Below are 19021 nucleotides of genomic sequence, written 5' to 3' on the forward strand. Positions count from 1 at the left end.
TTGCCATCTTTAAAAAATCTCATTTCAAGACATGACTCATAAGTAAGTCTATTTAAAGAAAGGAAAGCATCAGGGTTTCTTTGTTTCAAATGTGATATGAAGCAATTTTTAAAAATAATATACATTTTTAGTTTCTTTTTTTTAAAATTTTTTTCTTTGATTCTTAGAGAGAAAGGAAGGGAGAGGGAAAGAGAAATAGAAACATTGATGAGAGAGAACATCGACTGGCCTCCTCCTGCATACCCTTCACTGGGGATTTAACCCATACCTAGGCATGTGCCCTGACTGGGGATTGAACCAGCGACCTCTTGGTGCATGGGATGACACTCAACCACTGAGACACACCAGGGCTGAAGCAATTTTCTAAAGTAATGTTTGTAAGCAATATGCCTTACTTATAGATTTTTATTGTAAATTTAAGTAGTTCATCATTAAATTAGAGTGCAGATTCTGAGAATGAACTCTCAACCTGGGATTTAGATATTCATCTTTTGCTTTCCCTTATTTTTTCTTTAAAAAAAAAAAAAATAGAACAATTAAATCTTCCTTCTCTCAGTATGTAACATCAGACCCATCAGTTACTCATATTAAATACCAGTTTTCTAATGTCCTTTTCTAGGCAGAAACATCTCAGTGAACTTCCTGGATTAGAATCTTACCTCTAGCATTTCCTAGCAATGTGACTTGAAATTACTTAGCCTCTCTGGACTTTAATTTTATCTTCTGTAAAATAGGGACAATAATAAAACCCACTTTATAGGGCCATTATAAAGATTCACTGAGTAAGCTTTTTGTTTTAATAAAGAATACAAATTAAACTCATTAGCTTGATTTTGAAAGCTCTTTACTATCTAATTTAAAGGTACTTTCTGAAATGTATCTTATGCCTTTAAAAAACTGTATGCTCCACTTAACCCCTGAACATGCCTTGTTTTTAGTGTTCCTTAGTGGCTTTAACTTCACACCTTGTGGTCGCCTCTCTCTTTAACTAGAACACCTCTACCTACATTCACCATATCAGAATCTGTTAATATTTGATGTCACCTAACTCCATCCAAGGATAGTGTCCATACATTTTCAAGGTATAGGAATGTCCAACACAATACAAACTTTATTGCCACTTCCCACAGGCTGAATCTGAGGCTATGGATTTAGGGTAGTGATCCTTAGATTAACTGGCTAAAAAAGTCCACAAGCTAAAAGGGATAGAGTTCTGAATTTTCCAGCCAAGAAGGTATCTTAGAACTGAGAATAGTTTTCCCTTATATGTATGATAGTAATTGCTTCTTTATCTGCTCAAAGTGTTTCTGTGATTCATAGATGACTTATTTGATTTCTTACATAGGAACTTTCCCTAGTATTTTTTCAACACTCTGTTGAGGTGTGATTGACATACAAAAAGCTGTACATATTAAATGTATACAACTAGATGAGTTTGGAGATACGTATATATCTGTAAAACCCTCATCATAATCTGTTGGTAGCATATCCATCACCTCCAAAAATTTCCTCCTGTCCTCTTTAGTATTATTTATATTATTCAGAACACTTAATATAATATCTATACTTTAAGTAATTTTTAAAAATATACCCTCACTCCCATGTACATTTCAGCTCGTATTTTTGTTCCCTAGGACATGGATTTTAGAAAACATGTGGCTGTAAGAATATTTTCATCTCAACAGAAACTAAACAAAAGACAAGTGACACTATCAGATGCTCTATCACCTTAACAGGCCTCCTTTCCTGACCTCTCCCCAACTTGAGTCTTTGAGTTCCAGCACAGATTCCTGACTCCTCCCTTCTACTCTTCTCTTAGCTCCGAACGCCCACTGCAACTTGTGCCTCTCCTGCTGCATCCATGCAGTCTTCCTTCAAGGTGCTTGTGCACCTGACTTGTCTCACTGAAAAAGAGTGAGAAACGTGAGAAGGGTTTGCCTCATCTTCCTGTTTTGATCTTCCTGTGTTCCAGAAGTATTTTGTTCAAAGTTGCTTTTTTAAAAATAAATATTTTATTTTATATTTATTCTGTAATTATTGCTAATATTTTGTGCTCTTCCTATAGTGTCTGATTCAATGTTAATGTTTTAGAAAATGTTACTTTTTTCAAAATAGCATCAAACTTTTGAGATGTGGCTAATACATCTAGAACTCCCAGCAGCTAAGATTGATGTTTGAATCACTACTGGGGACGTTGAAGTCCGACAGATCTAGGTTCATATCCCTACATGGCTTCTTCCAGATGTGTGACCTCCCAACTTCTAGTTTCTGTAATTGTAAAGTGGAGAAGAAAAAATTGTAAAATGGTTTGGTGAAGGTAGAATGAGGTACCTTGACTATAGATTCAAGAGCCTTGCTCAAAATAAGCATTCAATGAAGATTAAGTATTAGTATTATTACTATGAATAAAAACAAGTGTCTATATATATAATCTAAGAGTATTTCAAACTATTCCTATACCAATCCAATAATAGTATTGTATGTTTTCTTTTTCATAATAAATCCTTGATTAGGAGAGAATATATATGTGTATTTCATATATTTCTCTTCTTTCACCTGTCATAATAATTGTCTTTTATAGAAAATGTAAATATTTTAATAAATGGAGACAGAATGATTTATAAGAAATGGTAAATATATCTCAATTTCAAAGTGTTCTTAGAACTCTCTATGCATTATAAATTATCTACACATTATAAAGTGCAATATTGGCTTTTATTTAGTTAATTTAATAAATGCAATAACTGTTTTGAGGGTGCAGGAGTACAAACAAATAGTTGTGTGTTTATTTTCTCGATGATCTATATAATTATTTCCTTTTGTACCATAACCACATTCATAGTCTAAGTGTCCTGGGTACATAAGTAGTATTGGTTGATTTGAATTTTTAGGTTTAAATAAATTGCTATAAATATCAGGGTAATAGTAATTTTAAAATAGTAAGTTCAGAGATTAATAGTGTTGGAAATAAAATTGATTAAAGAATTTGGAATTTCTTGTCTTTATTTTTAGTTTTAAAATAGTCCTGGCCGGTTTGGCTCAGGGGTTAGAGCGTCCACCTGCGGTCCAGAGAGCCCCGGGTTCGGTTCCCGCTAAGGGCACATATCTCGGTTGCAGTTTGTCCCCGGCCCTGGTTTGGTCATGCGGGTGGCAGCCACTCGATGTGTACCTTTCACGTCGATGTTTCTCTCTCTCTCTCTCTTCTTCTCTCTCCCTCCCACTCTCTCTGAACAAAAAATGGAAAAATGTCCTCAGGTGAGGATAAAAATAAATAAAAAAAATAAAAAAAATAGTATATCTCTAAGAGACATGATAAAACAGTTTTGTCTGAGTAATATATTTCCTTTTGTTGTGTATAAAAGAAAAATCCTAGGATTGTGGTCACAGTTTTCATTTCTTTTTTTGAATTACCACATTTTATTTTATTACTATTTCATTTTATTTATTTATTTATTTATTTATTTTATCCTCACCCGAGGACATTTTTCCATTTTTTTGTTCAGAGTGGGAGGGAGAGAGAGAGAGAGAGAGAAACATCGACGTGAAAGGGACACATCGAGTGGCTGCCACCCGCATGACCCATCCAGGGCCGGGGACAAACTGCAACTGAGGTACGTGCCACTAGTTGGAACCGAACCCAGGTCTCTCTGGACCACAGGCTGATGCTCTAACCGCTGAGCCAAACTGGCCAGAACTATTTTATTATTTTAATTATATTTATTGGAGTGACATTGGTTAATAAGATTATATGGATTTCAAGTATAGATTTATATGATACATGATCGTATATTGCATTGTTGTGCCCACCACCCAAAGTCAGATCTTCTTTCATTACCATATATTTGGCTCCCTTTACCCTTTCTTACCTTTTCATCCCCCTTCTGTATGGTAACCACCATACTGTTTTTTATGAGTTTCAGTATTATAGCCTACATATGAGTAAAATCATATGGATCTTGATTTTTTCTTTTGATTATTTTGCTCAGAATAATATTCTCAAGGTCAATCCATGTTGCTTCAAATGGCAGCATATCATCTTGTTTCTGTGTCTTGGCCACTGTGAATAGTGATGCAGTGAACATAGGGGTGCATATATCCTTGTGAATAAATGTTTTCAAGTTTTTGGGTAGATACTCACAAGAGGGATTTCTGGGTCGTATGGTAACTATAGTCTTTAATTTTTTGAGGAATTACTATACTGTTTTCTGTAATTGCTGCACCAGTTTACATTCCCACCAACAATGAATGTGAGTTCCTTTTTCTCCACAACCTCTCCAACACGTATTACTTATCTTGTTGATAATAACCATTCTAACAGGTGTGAGCTGGTAGTTCACTGTAATTTTGATTTGCATTTTCCAAATAGCTAGTGAAGTTGAGCATCTTTTCATATCTGTTAGACATTTGTATGTATTTTTGGAACAGGTGTCTGCTCAGGTCATCTGCCCATTTTTTAATCGGACTGTTTATGTTCTTGTTCAGTTTTATAAGTTTTTTATATATTTTGGATATTAACCCCTTGTCATAGTTATTGTTTGCAATATTTCCTATTTGGTTGGTTGACCTTTTGTTTTGTTGATGGTTTCTTTGCTGTGCAGAAACTTTTTAGTTTGATATAGTCTCGTTCATTCACTTTGCCTTTACTTCCCTTGCCTTAGAGTCGAATTCATAAAATCTTTTCTACTAACAATATCCTTGAGTTTAGTACCTATGTTTTCTTCTGTGTAATTTATTGTTTCAGATCTTATATTTAGGCTTTAGATCCATTTTGAATTAATTTTTGTACATGGGGACAAACTCTAGTCTAGTTTCATTCTTTTGCATATGCTTTCCAATGTTCTCAGCACCATTTATTGAAGTGGCATTCTTTTCTCTACTGGGTATTTTTAGTTCTTTTGTAAAAAATTATTTGCACATATGCATGTGGTTTTGTTTCTGGACTCTTAATTCTGTTCAATTAGTCTGTGTGTCTACTTTTTCTGCCAATATCATGCTGTTTTGATTATTGTCACTGTAGATATAATTTGAAGTGAGGTAGTCTGATGTCTCTGGTTTTGTTCTTTTTCTCAGGATTGCTTTGGCTATTCAGGATCTTTTGTGGTTCCATACATATCAGATGATTTTTTGCTTCTATTTCTTTTTATAAATGACATTGGGATTCTGATTGTGTGATTGCATTAAATATGTATATTACTTTGGGTAATATGTACACTTTAACTATGGTGATTCTTCCAATCAATGAACATGGAGTATCTTTCCATATCATTGTGTCTTTTTCATCTCTTTTAATAATGCTTTGTAGTTTTCACTATATGAGTCCTTCACAGCCTTTGTTAAATTTATGCCTAGGTATTTATTTTTGTTCGAATGCAACTGCAAAAGGAATTTTTTCACTTCTTTTTCTGAAATGTTAGTGATAGTATATAGAAATGCAGTGAATTTTTGTATATTAATTTTGTATCTTGCAACTTTACTGTTTTATTCATTTATTGTTTCTAATAGTTTTTTTGGTGGAATCTTAAGAGTTTTCTATATAGAGAATCATGTCTGTCACCTGCAAAAAGTGATACTTTTACTCCTACATTTCCAATTTTAATGCCTTTTCTTTCTTTCTCTTGCTTGATTGCTCTGGCTAGGATATCCAGAACTAGGTTGAATAAGAGTGGTGAGAGTAGACACCCTTGTATTTTTCTGATTTAAGATTTTCACTATTGAGTGTGAAATTAGCTGAGGATTATCATATATGGCCTTTATTATGTTGCAGTACTTTTCTTCTATATCCATTTTATTGAGTGCTTTAATCATAAAAGGATGTTATATACTACCAAAGCTTTTTCTGCATCTATTCATAAGGTCATATCTGTATTTTTCTTTTTTCTTGAATATTTTTATGGTGTGAAAATGACATCTATCTTTCTCATCATCAAAATGACTGAGAAAATGCACTAGCATAGCCAAGGATTATACTGGGTAATAGTTTGGTCATAACTAATGATGAAGATGTCATACCACTCTTCTATAAATTTTGGTAAGAAATTAACTTGATTGAAGTATATAGGCTGCTTACAAAACATTATTTTTCAAACATAAATTTCAGATGAAAATACTCTACTCAATAACATGAAAAATATACTTCTAGGCCTGGGGTATGATGTGCAGAACAACTCTGGAAGCAGTATTGTGCACAGTGGATAGCTTAGTAACGTTCTTGGTTGAGTTGATGCCATCAAGTTGTAAAATACTGTACACCGGACCAAGTTGTCTGTTTTTCTTCGACATATATTGCATCACCTGATATATTTTATTTATATGAAGTGTATGAATCATAGTAAATAAGAATTTTCTTAATATTGTGACTCTAGGACAACAGGCTTTTGGCAAATGATGAAATCATAAGTGTTTGCAATGGTTTATTTCAAAATCAATTTGAAATATAAGTACTTTACATATTATTTATCTTTTCTTTATTATGTTGCCCTATTTCTCTGTGATTCATCCTTAGGAGGACCATAATTTATTGTTTAAACTAAGATAATCTATATCTATATCTAAGCTAATAATTGCCTTTGGATTATCATAGTAATGGTTATTATTTTATCAGAAATGTGATGTATTTTGTTATATTATTAAAGTTTTATAAACATGTCTCCAATGCAATATATCAGTGTCTCAGTGATAAATGATAACTTCTAAAAACATATTATTCTATTTTCTGGAGAAGTATGAGATAATTAAAGTCACCATCTTTAACAGAAGTGAAAGTCTTAAGATGTCTATTTTGTGATTTCCTTTTTTAATTATTAACTTGAGAAATCACTTTATTATCAGAGTCTTAATGTGAATTTGTAACTTACAGAGCCTTTATTTTCACCAATTAGTGTTCATCTTTCATATAAATAATTTAAAGAGTTCTGGGTCCCTAATATTGCTTTATCTTGATAGCAGTTCTAGTTACACAAATTTAACTTTGCAAATTAAATTAACTCAGTGTTTTCATTATTGAAAACCACCTAATGTATTTCCTGTCAAAATGTAGTATTTTGTTAGCCCCTTTTCAGGTTCAGATTCTCATAGCAAGGCAAAAGATTGGCAGCCTAATGTGAAAAGCTAAGAGGTCCCCCCACCTGAGAATGAAGTAAGAACTAGTGAGTACTCAAAGTAAGAGCGGCATGATTTTCAGTAAGCCAGAGCCTGATTATACTGAGAAGCCTAGAGGTAAACGTCTTCTGAGGCTCACCTTGCCAATGAAACTTGCATATATTTTGAGCTATTAAGTTAAATATTTTGTTTTACTTCTTTATTTGTTTTCTTAGAAATCATGTTTTCCTTTTATCTTTCTTTTGATGTCTCACCATACCAAAACTTCAAAAAGTACTATAACCAGCACCTTTGTATCTATTGCTCAACTTAACAAAGCAAATATTTTACTGTATTTGACTTAAAATTTTGATAAAAGTTATGCAAATAAAATAGCACTAATACAATTTATGTCCCATGTGTAACCTCCCTAATCCCACTTTTCTCTCTCTCTTCTCCTCTGTACCTAGATATAAACAAAAGCACGAAATTTGGTGTTTATTATTTTATTGTATATTTTCCACATAATATGCATAATTGTTTTGAAATTTTGATTTGTGTCATATATACTTACTGTGCCAAGTAATTTTCATCCAACATTGTGCTTTCTAGAACTTCTGGTTATAGTTTGTGCATTTTTACTGCTGGAAGGTATTTCACAATAGGATGTGAACGGCATTCAATTACAAAGATACGCCTCAATTCATTTGTATACTCACCACTCACTGGAAGTTATTGTTTTTTTAAGTTTTGTTAAGGATATTAAAACGGTATCTAATTAATGTTTTAATTGACGTTTCTCTGATTACAAATGTTTATTTGGACATTTGGGGTTTCTCAATTGTTAAAATTTCTGTTTACAGAATTTAAATGTTCTAGTGGATTACTTATCTTTTTCATATTTCTAGAAGACTTTGTTTATTGTAGTTGAGTCTAGTACTTTATAAAATGTATGTGGGATTTTTTTATTGTTGATACTATTCCTGACGTCTTTCACCTTCCCCACCTTTACCCCACCTCCAACCAGCCAATATATGCTTTAAAAACATCTCTTATTATGCTTTTGGTTGTTTTCAACAATGTTTATAGTATTCTTATAATCTTTAGTAGAATTTGTCAGCATTTTATTTTATGATTTGTGCTTTTTTACCCTTGTTTAAGAAATCTATGTATATTCCAAGGTTATAAAATTATATCTGTCTATATTTTCTTCTAAAGTTGTTAGGTTTTGCCTCTCATGTTTAAGAAATATTTTCCTATTACAATGTTGTATTTTTCTAAAAGTGTTAAAGTTCTTACATTTACATTTTTAATTAAAGATTTAATTCTGGAAATCATACTAAGTAAGGGTAAACTATTCTGATTTTCCATATTTATAGCAAATTATCAAAAAAATTATTCTTGCCCCCTGCTAATTTATCATGTCAAAGTCCCTAGGTGTGTGATGTATGAGTGTTTTTCTGGGCATTTATTTTTCTACATGATCTATGTAATATTATCATAGACTGTGTAACAATATTTTATTTTCTGAATTACTCAAAGTTTATAATGTCTTGATATTTAGGAGGATGATCCTCATCCCATCTATTAGTCCCATTTCTCTTTCAGCTTCTCTTCCTCCATATTCTCCTTTTAATTATTCTATTGAATATTCTTGACAATGGCAATAAAGGCAAAATATAGCAAGTGGGATTACATCAATGAATAAGCTTCTGCATAGCGAAGGAAATCATCACCAAAATTATAACGTAGAGCCATTTATTAACCACTAATCTCAGGCTTTTAGTATATCATACCACCTCCTGCCATAACGTATTTATTATTGCCTTTAGGTAGTTAGCCAAGCAAACAAAGCTGTGTTAAATAATTTTCAAAAGGTAGGAAATAATTTGAGGATCTAATTGGAAGGGAAGATCCTTTTATTCTCTTAGATTTGTGAGTGATTTAAGTATTAGTAAATTATCTTTCATAACTGCCTCATTATACCTGTGAGGAGTGGTGCCTCGTTCAGCTGTTTCAAGGAGGTATTTGGAGCAGCGAAATACAGCCATGATTTATAACAGCTTTGTTCATGTAGCTAGTTCTCAAATGTATATCTGAGTATATCACTTTTCAAAAATAGAGTACAGTATCTCTTTTCGCCTTAAAATGAAAAGCACGAAGTCCTTAGGTTAATTTTTTTTCACAAACCATGTCTCACATGCAGTGTTATAATGTGAAATGTGATCATCTCTATTTTGTCTGCACTGAAAGGAAGGAACCAAAAACAAATTGTTCTCATTCTTTTGGCTTTGGAATTGAATATTTAGTTTCTTTGGGATTTTTTTTTTTTTCATTCTACAAAAGAATTTTAGTTTGGGATTTTCAGTAATTTGTCAGCACAGGTGAGTTGGGGACGAGAGTTGTGCTGGGATTCTGATGCTGCAGTAGGTACCCTGGCTCTGTGCTGCCTCAGAGTCTGGTGTCATGGTCTTGGTCAACCTTTCTTTCAGTCGCTTCACAGAAATAGCAGTCTCCTCAGGTGCTTCCTCATTTCCCTATGCACGTTAAGGAAGATTTTCACAATCTTTTACAAATCATACCAGAAAGGATTTTTGTTGCTGTGGTGTTTTATTTTCTTCCATTTGTTGTGTTTTTCTGGAGTTTATTACTTATATATATTTTGTTTTGCTTTAATTATGAGAAATTTAGAGAAACAGGAAAACTTTAAAAATGTTAAATATGCACCCCCATTTTTATTGCAACATTATTTATAATAACCAAGATATAGAAGCAACCTAAATTTCCAATAATGGATGAATGGATAAAGAAATTTATGCCCGGCTGGTGTGGCTCAGTGGTTGAGCATCGATCCTTATATTAAGAGGTTGCTAAAAAAAAAAAAAAAAAAGAGGTTGCTGGTTCGATTCCTGGTCAGGGCACATGCCCAGGTTGTGGGCCAATTCCCCAGTGGGGAGCATGCAGGAGGCGGCCAATCAATGTTCTCTCTCTCCCTCTCCCTTCCTCTCTCTCTGAAATCAATAAAGAAAAGAAAAAAGAAAAAAAAAGCAATTTATACACACACACACACACACACATACACACAGGAATGTTACTCAGCCATATAAAAGAATGAAATCTTTCAATTTGCAACCACATGGATTGAGCTAAGGGGCGTTATGCTAAGTGAAATAAGTCAGACAGAGAAAGGCATGTATCATATGCTCTCTTATATATAGAATCTAAAACAAACAGAAAATCAAAACAACAGCTTGCAAATACAGAAAATACTTTGGTGGTTGCCAGAGAAAAAAGGTGAAAGAGAATAAGAAATGGGTTAAGGGGGTCAAAAGAAAAAAGGGGAAAAAATAAAGGAGGGCTTCCCAATTTTGTTTAGTTATAAGAAACATGCTTATTAATCTAGCTCTCTAGTTTCCTCCCGTGGAGATTGTGACTTAGTTGATCTTTGGTAGAAGGCTAGAAGCTGTGTGTTAAACAAGAAAATTGTTATGATCAGGCAAATTTGGGAAATACCAACAAAAAAATATATATATATATATATATATATTTGACACAATCTGAGCCATTCTCATTCTTTCATAATTCACCTCCCCATGTAAATGAAGAAACAAATCAACAGTAGCAAATCTTATATTTAAAAACTTACTTTAAAAAAAATGTTTTTCTTTATTGATTTGAGAGAGAGAGAGAAACATCAATGAGAGAGAACATTGATTGGTTGGTGCCTCCTGCATGCCCCCCACTGTGAATCGAGCCCACAACCTGGGCATGGGCCCCGAGAGGGAATTGAACCAGTGACCTCCTAGTGCATGGGTCGATGCCTAACCACCGAGTCACACTGGCCCAGCTAGAAACTTACTTTTAAAATGTCATTGAATCTCTACTCTCTTGAACTCACCCTTCATATGGGTAACAGATCTTTGCTACAGTGAAGTCACCAACATGCAGGCAGTGATAATCTCTGGATTACATGTCTACAGGCTGCAGCATCTTAAGCTCACAAGAAAAGGGGGCATGTTTGGTTGTAGCCCTTTCAGAAGTTTCTTTTAGTATGAGAATGAAGTAAGAGTTAACCTTCTCTGTATACTTTTCATTGTCACCTTACCCCATCCCTTCCAAATGAGCCTTATGCTTCAAGTGAAAATATTGTTCTTAGTATGCAAGACAGGTTTTTTTGATTAGCTCCCTGTCCCACCATTTCAAACATAATGCTTCTTCTGAGCCCTTCCTATGTAGGAAGATTGAAACCAGTGCTGATATTCAGGATTTAGGATAATTACATTAGTATTCAAAATAGAGGGCAGAAGTGAAGAATAGTTAATGCAAAGCTATCCAGCTAATGCAAAAACAAAACAAAAACAAAAATGTAGACATGTTTTCAAGGTGGAGGTTTATTTACCGCTTAATGATCCAGATTTTGCAGGCACTTAGGAGTTAGAAAAATGGCTACAATACTAATTAATGCTTTAATATGCTGAATAAAATTATTTTCATCTATTAATTATAGCACTATTTCTACAAGGCCAGATTTTGCTAACCTATTTTTAATTATAAAATTGTATTTCTTTAAAAAGTATATTATGATCATTATTAAGCCTTTCTAAATGTCTATATGATATTTCATCTATTAATTCCTGCCATGATCCTAAATCTTGGAATATAAATCTTAAATTATCTTATGAAAGGTCATACTTAGTATTTAAAGAAAATTTTGTTTCTTTATTGATTTTAGAGAGAGAGGAAGGGAGAGAGAAGGAGAGATGGAAACATTGATGAGAGAGAATATTGATTGGCTACTTCCTGCATGCCCCCCACTGGGGATTGGGCCCACAACCTGGGCATGTGCCCTGACGGAATTAAACCTGCGACCTCTTGGTGCATGGTTCGAAGCTCAACCACTGAGTCACACCAGCCGGGTTATATTTTTTCCCCAATAATTCTATAAGCATATTACTAAAATTCATTATTTAAATCCCCCAAACATGTTTCTGAATAATATACAGGAAAGCTATTTAGAACACCTATTTAACTTTTCATTTTTGACAAAATAACTAAACCATAATTCAAAATTTCAGCATTTTATTTCATTCATATGATTACTTTACAGGTATGCTCTATTACATAATTAAACTTAGTTTTTAAAATGTATTTATGTAGTAGGCTTTTCTGGGGTTCTTTGTGTCCAGAGCAAAGTGATAATGCTGATACTTGATAAATACTGTTCTTTAAAGCAGTAATGTATCATTTAGGTTATGGTCACTAAAAATGACACTTAACCCTGCATTCTAATTCTTTATATCTGGACACATGATTTATTTAAGAAATCTGGACTGACTCCATAGCCAGCCTTCTGCTACTTAGCCTGAGAGCTGTGCTTTAATTACATTTGTTTAGCCAATAAACAAATCTCCTTTGAGTCTCAGAAGCTGGTATTATAAAGATGAGTAAGAGGCTATCACTTCCCCAAAGAAACTTTTAGTGCAGCCAGTTAGATACTGATTAGAATTTGAATGGAGCTTTCCTTTGCAAAACCCTCTCACACACATGGATTCAATTGATGGATATTTGTGACAGGTGAGTTGTGGATGTATGTTTGATTCGTAGATAAATCTGATAGCTTAATACAGAGACATTTTTTTCTCTGGAACCAGATTGTTACCCTGTGCATATGATAACATTTTATAAATGTATGTCATTGATAGCAAGGGAGACAAGATAATATAGCAAGCTTATGATTCCTGAAAAACCTATTCAAAATCTGTTTTTATACCACTGGCATATTTGTATCTTGTTGTTGGAAGGAGAAGCAAATACTCGGGTGGAATTATCAAAACAGATTGTGGGTGTTGATTAATTCTGCAAAGGCCAAAATGTGAATGCTCATTTGTCCAGAGTTCAGGTTTGGTGCTCTCTCCTCTAGCAGATTCAGATCATCTTCTGCCATTTCCCTTCGCTGATTACAAGTATAAAGTTTAAACACTCTTCTACTAAAATGGGCAGTAATATTCTGGATACTTGAAACAAAGATTAATAATTTACTTCAGACCTTTACCAGATAATTTTCAAAACTTTTCCACTTTGGGTTTAGCCTCGTCTGAGACTGTGTGTGAAATACATGAGGGGGATAAAGGAAGGAATTGTTCAGCTTGTACTTGGCAGAAAAGTTCTGTTGCTGAATAAGATCACAAGTTTTGGCTGGAATGGTTTGGTAATAGCTTTTTCCACTGTGCAAAGCCAGACAATCTCTGCCAAACAGCAGAACAGAATCTATACTGTCAAAATGGGGGGGGGGGGGAGTGGTGGCTATTACGAAGCTAGGGGATTCTGGCAGCACACTTAGTTAGAATTTGGCACTTGCACTTTGTTGTGAGGAGGAACGTATGGGCACCAATACGGGCAGCGTGCTCTGGTCTATTGCTCTATTGCCTGGAGAATATTTGACACTGAGATTAATGTTAAAGCTTAATTAATGCTGGCTACAGAGTTCTTTATTCAAAGTATTCTCAGAAACTCCATCAGTAAAGATTCCGACATGCATTGTTACTGCACAGCTCTTCAGTTTAATAACAGAAATGATAGCAAACACTTAAGTGCTTTAACAAGTGTTAAATCTTTCCCATGTATTCGCTCATCTAATTCTCACTTTAACCCCATGAAGTTAGTGCGATTATTTTTTTACCTCCCTTTCGGAGATGAGAAGAGAGAAGCAACAGGGAAGTAAGTGCCATTCCTTGTGTCACACTGCCAGCAAGTCTGTGTGTGGAAGCCCTACTTCTGCTCCGGGCTCCAGTGTCTGGCATGAAGAATAATGTAGTAGTGTTTAACCGAAAATCTATGTTCCCTTTCTTAGGCCCGTGGGGCTCTTTTTAAATGTTTTTTTTTTTTGGGGGGGGCAAAGATTTGTTTGGGGGAGGAAGGAAAGTATATAAATATATACATATTATATATATACACACATATATATTATATATTATACATATATATATAACTCTATCAAAAGTACTAATATAGAGAGCATAATTTTTACCATTTCTTTGCTTTTTCCATTCCAACATTATAGCTTTATGAATCTCTGATTTCTGCCATTATTATTAAGAGTACTTAATGCACATTTAATAGGAAATGTGGTTGGATACTTTGATTGCTCACCTTATTTTTGACTGTTCACTGTGTTAAGTGTTTGAACCATAAAATTGTTTAATACTGAGTAACAATTAAATAGTGCCTGCATGGTACTACTCATTAGAATATTTTTAAAATTAGTGTTTTACATTCAGACTTTATAATTTATTATTAACAGAAACGTTTCCTATAATCCATATGTATATAATAAAAGTGTGGGCAGAGATTCTGGGTGTTTTATTCTCAACTAGAAGAGCTCCTGACACGTAACTGGTGCTCAGTGAGTATTTGATGAATTAGCATTCATTATGACGATGCATGATGAGATTAAACATCTTGAGCTTATTCAGATGTACAATTTTGCTTTTCCTCTACTAAATAATCAAGGTTCCTGTTGATGAAAATCAGTAATAGCATGGGGAGCAACAGGAGCTGAGAAAAGTGTGCCCTTCCTCAACCCCTGCCCCAGGCTGGTTCTTGTGGAGCTCCTTGAGGAAGGCATCCTTCTCATTCATCTCAGCATTCCTAGTACTGGCAAAGCATAGTGATCTACAAGTAGTGAAGGAGTGAGTGAATGGTTGTGCAAACTGAATGACTTAAGCTCTTGTCTTTTTATTAATACCTAGTTGGAACAAGTCTCAAGTACAGCCACTGCAGTGTTTGGGGAACATGGTGTCAAAGGCTTACGGCAAGAGCGAGGGATTGCACTCTTGGGGAGCCACCATTTAGCATCTCTGGATGGGGTGCAGCAACCTTATGGACCATGGGCTCTGGGTTGAGACTTCACAAGTCAAGGGCTCTGTACTCACTTCCCTCTGGTACTTAATTAAGAGTCTTGACAGTATCACTACCAAGAGATCACTTAGGTTCTGCTGTAACCAACTCTGCCACTCAGATATTGTAGTGTTCTTGGTTCACAAGACCTAGGGTATGTTTCTCTGAAGTTGGTTCAGCATATTAGCATCTTATACAATGAGCTTAGGTTTGCTGAGATCAGGCATCCTTTGAAAAATATTTGAAGATAGCTCTCCTATTTCAAGAGGCTGTTTTTTACTTGAGGGTATTTATAGCAGTTTCTGTGACATGGTTGACAGCTCTACCCTTCCTGACTTTTGTCCCCAGAGCTGGTCCTCATTTGTCTGTTAATGATCATTGGGCAGCAGTACTAAAGCAGTATAGATGGCCCGGCCTGTGTGGCTCAGTGGTTGAGTGTCGACCCATGCACCATGAGGTCACCAGTTTGATTTCCAGTCAGGGCACATGCCCAGGTTGTGGGGCAGGTCCCCAGTGCGGGGCATGCAGTAGGCAGCCATTCGATGTTCTCTCTCATTGATGTTTCTATCTCTCTCTCCCTCTTCCTTCCTCTCTCTAAAGTCAATAAAGAAAAATAAATAAATTTAAAAAAATACACACACACACACACAGTATGAGTAAGCATTAATGTCAGGAAAGTTTCCAGCGATTTGCAGTAGCATTCTCTTTTCAGAAAGAATGGGTTGTCATTGAAATTCTTGAAGACTTGATTGATTGATCGATCTGTACCTCAATTCTTGTGTTTTCACTCACAGTCTGTAGTCCTTCACATGCATTTCCTCCATATACATGCTTTATATATTAAAGCCTCCTCTCTTCTGTTCATGCGTACATCTCCATCAGGATAGCCTATTCCTTCATACCTTCATCCTGACTATGACCCACTGCCCCATTCATAATCTCCTGCATCCATTCAGTTAAGCATGGTTTGGAAAGTCTAAGGTAAATATAGCATATTTTTTTCTTTATTGATTTTAGAGAGAGGAAGTGAGAGGGAGAGAGAGATAAAACATTAATGAGAGAGAACATCGATTGGCCGCCTCCTGCATGCCCCTCACTGGGGATCAGGCCCACAACCTGGGCATGTGTCCCAATCAGGAATCGCACTGGCGACCTCTTGGTGCATGGGTTGATGCTCAACCACTGAGCCACACTGGCCAGACTAAATACAGTATTTTTAAAAGTTCTCTAATTTTTTTTAACAGAAATTCCATAACCTACTCCCACCTTCCCACATGATGAAACAGGAAAACAGTGCCACAGGTGGACATTGACAACAGGACATTTAGAACTGCCCCAGAAGGTCAGCCCCACCTTAACATGATGTTTGCTGCACTGTGGACAACACATGCCAGCACTTCTAAGAAACGTGGGCATCCAGTGTATCATTTGTTATTCGAAACACATATGAAAGTTGAGATTAACAGATCTCTTTGAGTATTGAATAATGACGATAAATAACACAATTAACAATCACAGCATATCATATAGCAATCACCATATAAATTGTTTATTTTCAGTCTGTCTTTTACATAAAGGAAAGTATGTATAATCATATCATGAAATTAAGCAATATTTTCTTTGTTTCTAAGGCTCCAATAATATTTTAAGGAACATATGTGGTATTTTTTAAATGGCAAGATTTAATTTCCAAGGTGCCGGGATTCATGAGTTCATGAATATACATGCTTTCTATGAATAAAACTAATTTACATTTTGATCATTTCTTGTTATTTATATTGACTATAGGAAACTAATAAATTTGGCCATTAAAAAACAATAAAATTTACATAAAATATATGTTTATTTAGAGTCAAATATTGAGTTAATGCTCATTTTTTCTTAAAAATTGATTTGTGGTACCATTCATAATTCAGGGATAGTCTTGGCTTCACCATATGTGACCATAAGAAGGATCATTACCTTTAACAGCTGTGACTTCCTAATGAAGTGAAAACAAGTACAGTCAAGGTCAATAGTGTTCTTTTGTTGCAATTTTCTCTTTCCCACCATGAAAGGCTGCCAATCAGGGTTCATTGGTCCCAGTGTTTTTCCATATATGAAAGAATGTGGGTTTATTTCTCATTAAGCCCTAACACTTCTGGAATTGTAATTTAATTTCAGTGCTCCTATCTATATATGACTCTACATATCATTTGCTTTAAACATGGCTAAATTTTTCTACATCTAGATAAAATCTGAACAATACCACAATATGCTGTGATTGTCAACTATTTAATTTGAAGATAATTTATTGTACCTGAAATTAAAAGATGATGTCTGGATAATGTCACATATTGGGAATATTTGACATGTTTACAATTCTTTCTTTTTAATCAGTTATACTCTTACGTCCTGTATCTGGGAATATTCTATTTGAATGAATTCCTCTGAATAGTATTGATTCTTATAGTTGAGAGCCTGTTAAATAAACTTTCAATATTAGTATACAGTGAATTCAATAATATAATTAATAAACTATTTCCACGTAAGGGAGTGTAGCAATCATACTGTTTTTTAACAGTTTTTTTTAGGAGCTTTGAATTAAGTCTTTATTTTAATATGACCTAATTGTAATATAAAAGGGGAATGTTTTTTGGAATTTAGATACATTTATCTTCTTAATCAAACAAACTCTACATTAAAGGTGAGTAAAATAGAAGCTATAGAGCATTATGTAAATGGAAAAATATACTGACATAAAGTAAGTTGTTGACTACATCAGGATCTAGAGGTTAAAAAATCTTTGTGTTTATATTGCTAGGCAAGACCCATGCAGAAATACATAGAATTTTTTTAAATCTTCCTTTCCTTTTATATTATGTGAATTGACCATGAAGCTATGATGTATCCAATATCATATCATGTAGTGAAGATCATGTAAGACCAGAAATTAAGATTTTCTTCAGGTTCAAATTCTAGCTCTAATATTAACTTGCTCGTTATTATTCTGCAAATCACCTGTTTAATCTGAGTTCCTAGGACTTTCAGCTGATGTAATGGTCCAGAGAATTCAGGACCTAGTTTCATGTATTCTGTTTGACATGACTTTTACAGAAAAAGCAGAGCACTGTAGGATGAGCATTTCCATTGGAATAAAGTCTTGATAGTTTACAACCAGTCAGTATGTTTCTCATCAGTGAAGTATGTTGTGCCCTTTAGATTTCTGGTGTGCTCATCAGACAGTTATTGAAACTCTCAAACTCATTTATAACATTTCTAGCAAAAATTTTTTTGGTCTAATATTTAACTGTTTCAACTGAGTTTAATGATTAAAAAGGCAAATTCACTGTTGAAATAATTTTTAGTTTTTAATAATTATTAACTAGTAAAAATCATATAGAATTTTCAATGTCTTTTTGTAGTTATAGGAGCTATACATTTTTTTTAAATATAAGAAGTTTTTGCCACATTGAGCAAAAGAGAAAATCCAACATTTAATATTGAAATTGAGTTTAACCACATTGTAAGTTCCCGAGGACTAAAAAATATTCATAGGGCAATTGAATAGCAGTTGTCATTCAAAGTGGTTTGCTATTATATCAGCATAATAATGAAAATTACAAATCCAAATAAAAAGAGGATAGGAAAATTTGGGGGACTTATGAAACTCAGCAATAGGAACATTTCTCCTAAGTCTCCAATTTAAAATACAATAAAGCAGTCCTTTGATATCATTATCACTTTTGTCAAACTGAAAAAGAACAGTTTGAACCAGTCTAACAGATTACTTAATTCATTCATTTACTCAACACCTGTTGACCATGCACTTTACAGTGGGCACCATGCTAGAAATAAGAGATAAAAAGATTAGCCCAGCCAATGTGGCTCAGTGGTTGAGCATCGATCCATGCACCAAGAGGTTGCTGGTTCGATTATCAGTAGGGCACATGCCCAGGTTGTGGGCCAGATCCTCAGTGGGGGGGCATGCAGGAGGTGGCCAGTCGATGTTCTCTCTCATTGATGTTTCTATCTCTCTCTCTCTCTACCTTCCTCTCTTTCTCTCTCT

The 19021-nt window shown here is 34.4% G+C and overlaps 1 protein-coding gene across 3 annotated transcripts in view; it reads left to right on the top strand.

Moving 5' to 3' along the window:
- PRR16 (proline rich 16) overlaps positions 1 to 19021 on the top strand; it is a 169169-nt gene that overhangs the window by 97584 nt on the left and 52564 nt on the right. The window contains exon 2 of one of the 3 annotated variants that reach the window (XR_004961697.1): positions 16218 to 16315. The exons of the other annotated variants lie outside the window; for them this stretch is intronic. The gene's annotated coding sequence lies outside the window, so the exon portion shown is untranslated. The remainder of the gene's footprint in view (positions 1 to 16217; positions 16316 to 19021) is intronic. 3 annotated transcript variants of the gene reach the window in all.

The sequence above is a fragment of the Molossus molossus genome, unplaced genomic scaffold (genome assembly GCF_014108415.1).
Source record: "Molossus molossus isolate mMolMol1 unplaced genomic scaffold, mMolMol1.p scaffold_m16_p_3, whole genome shotgun sequence".
NCBI classification, from domain to species: Eukaryota; Metazoa; Chordata; class Mammalia; order Chiroptera; family Molossidae; genus Molossus; species Molossus molossus.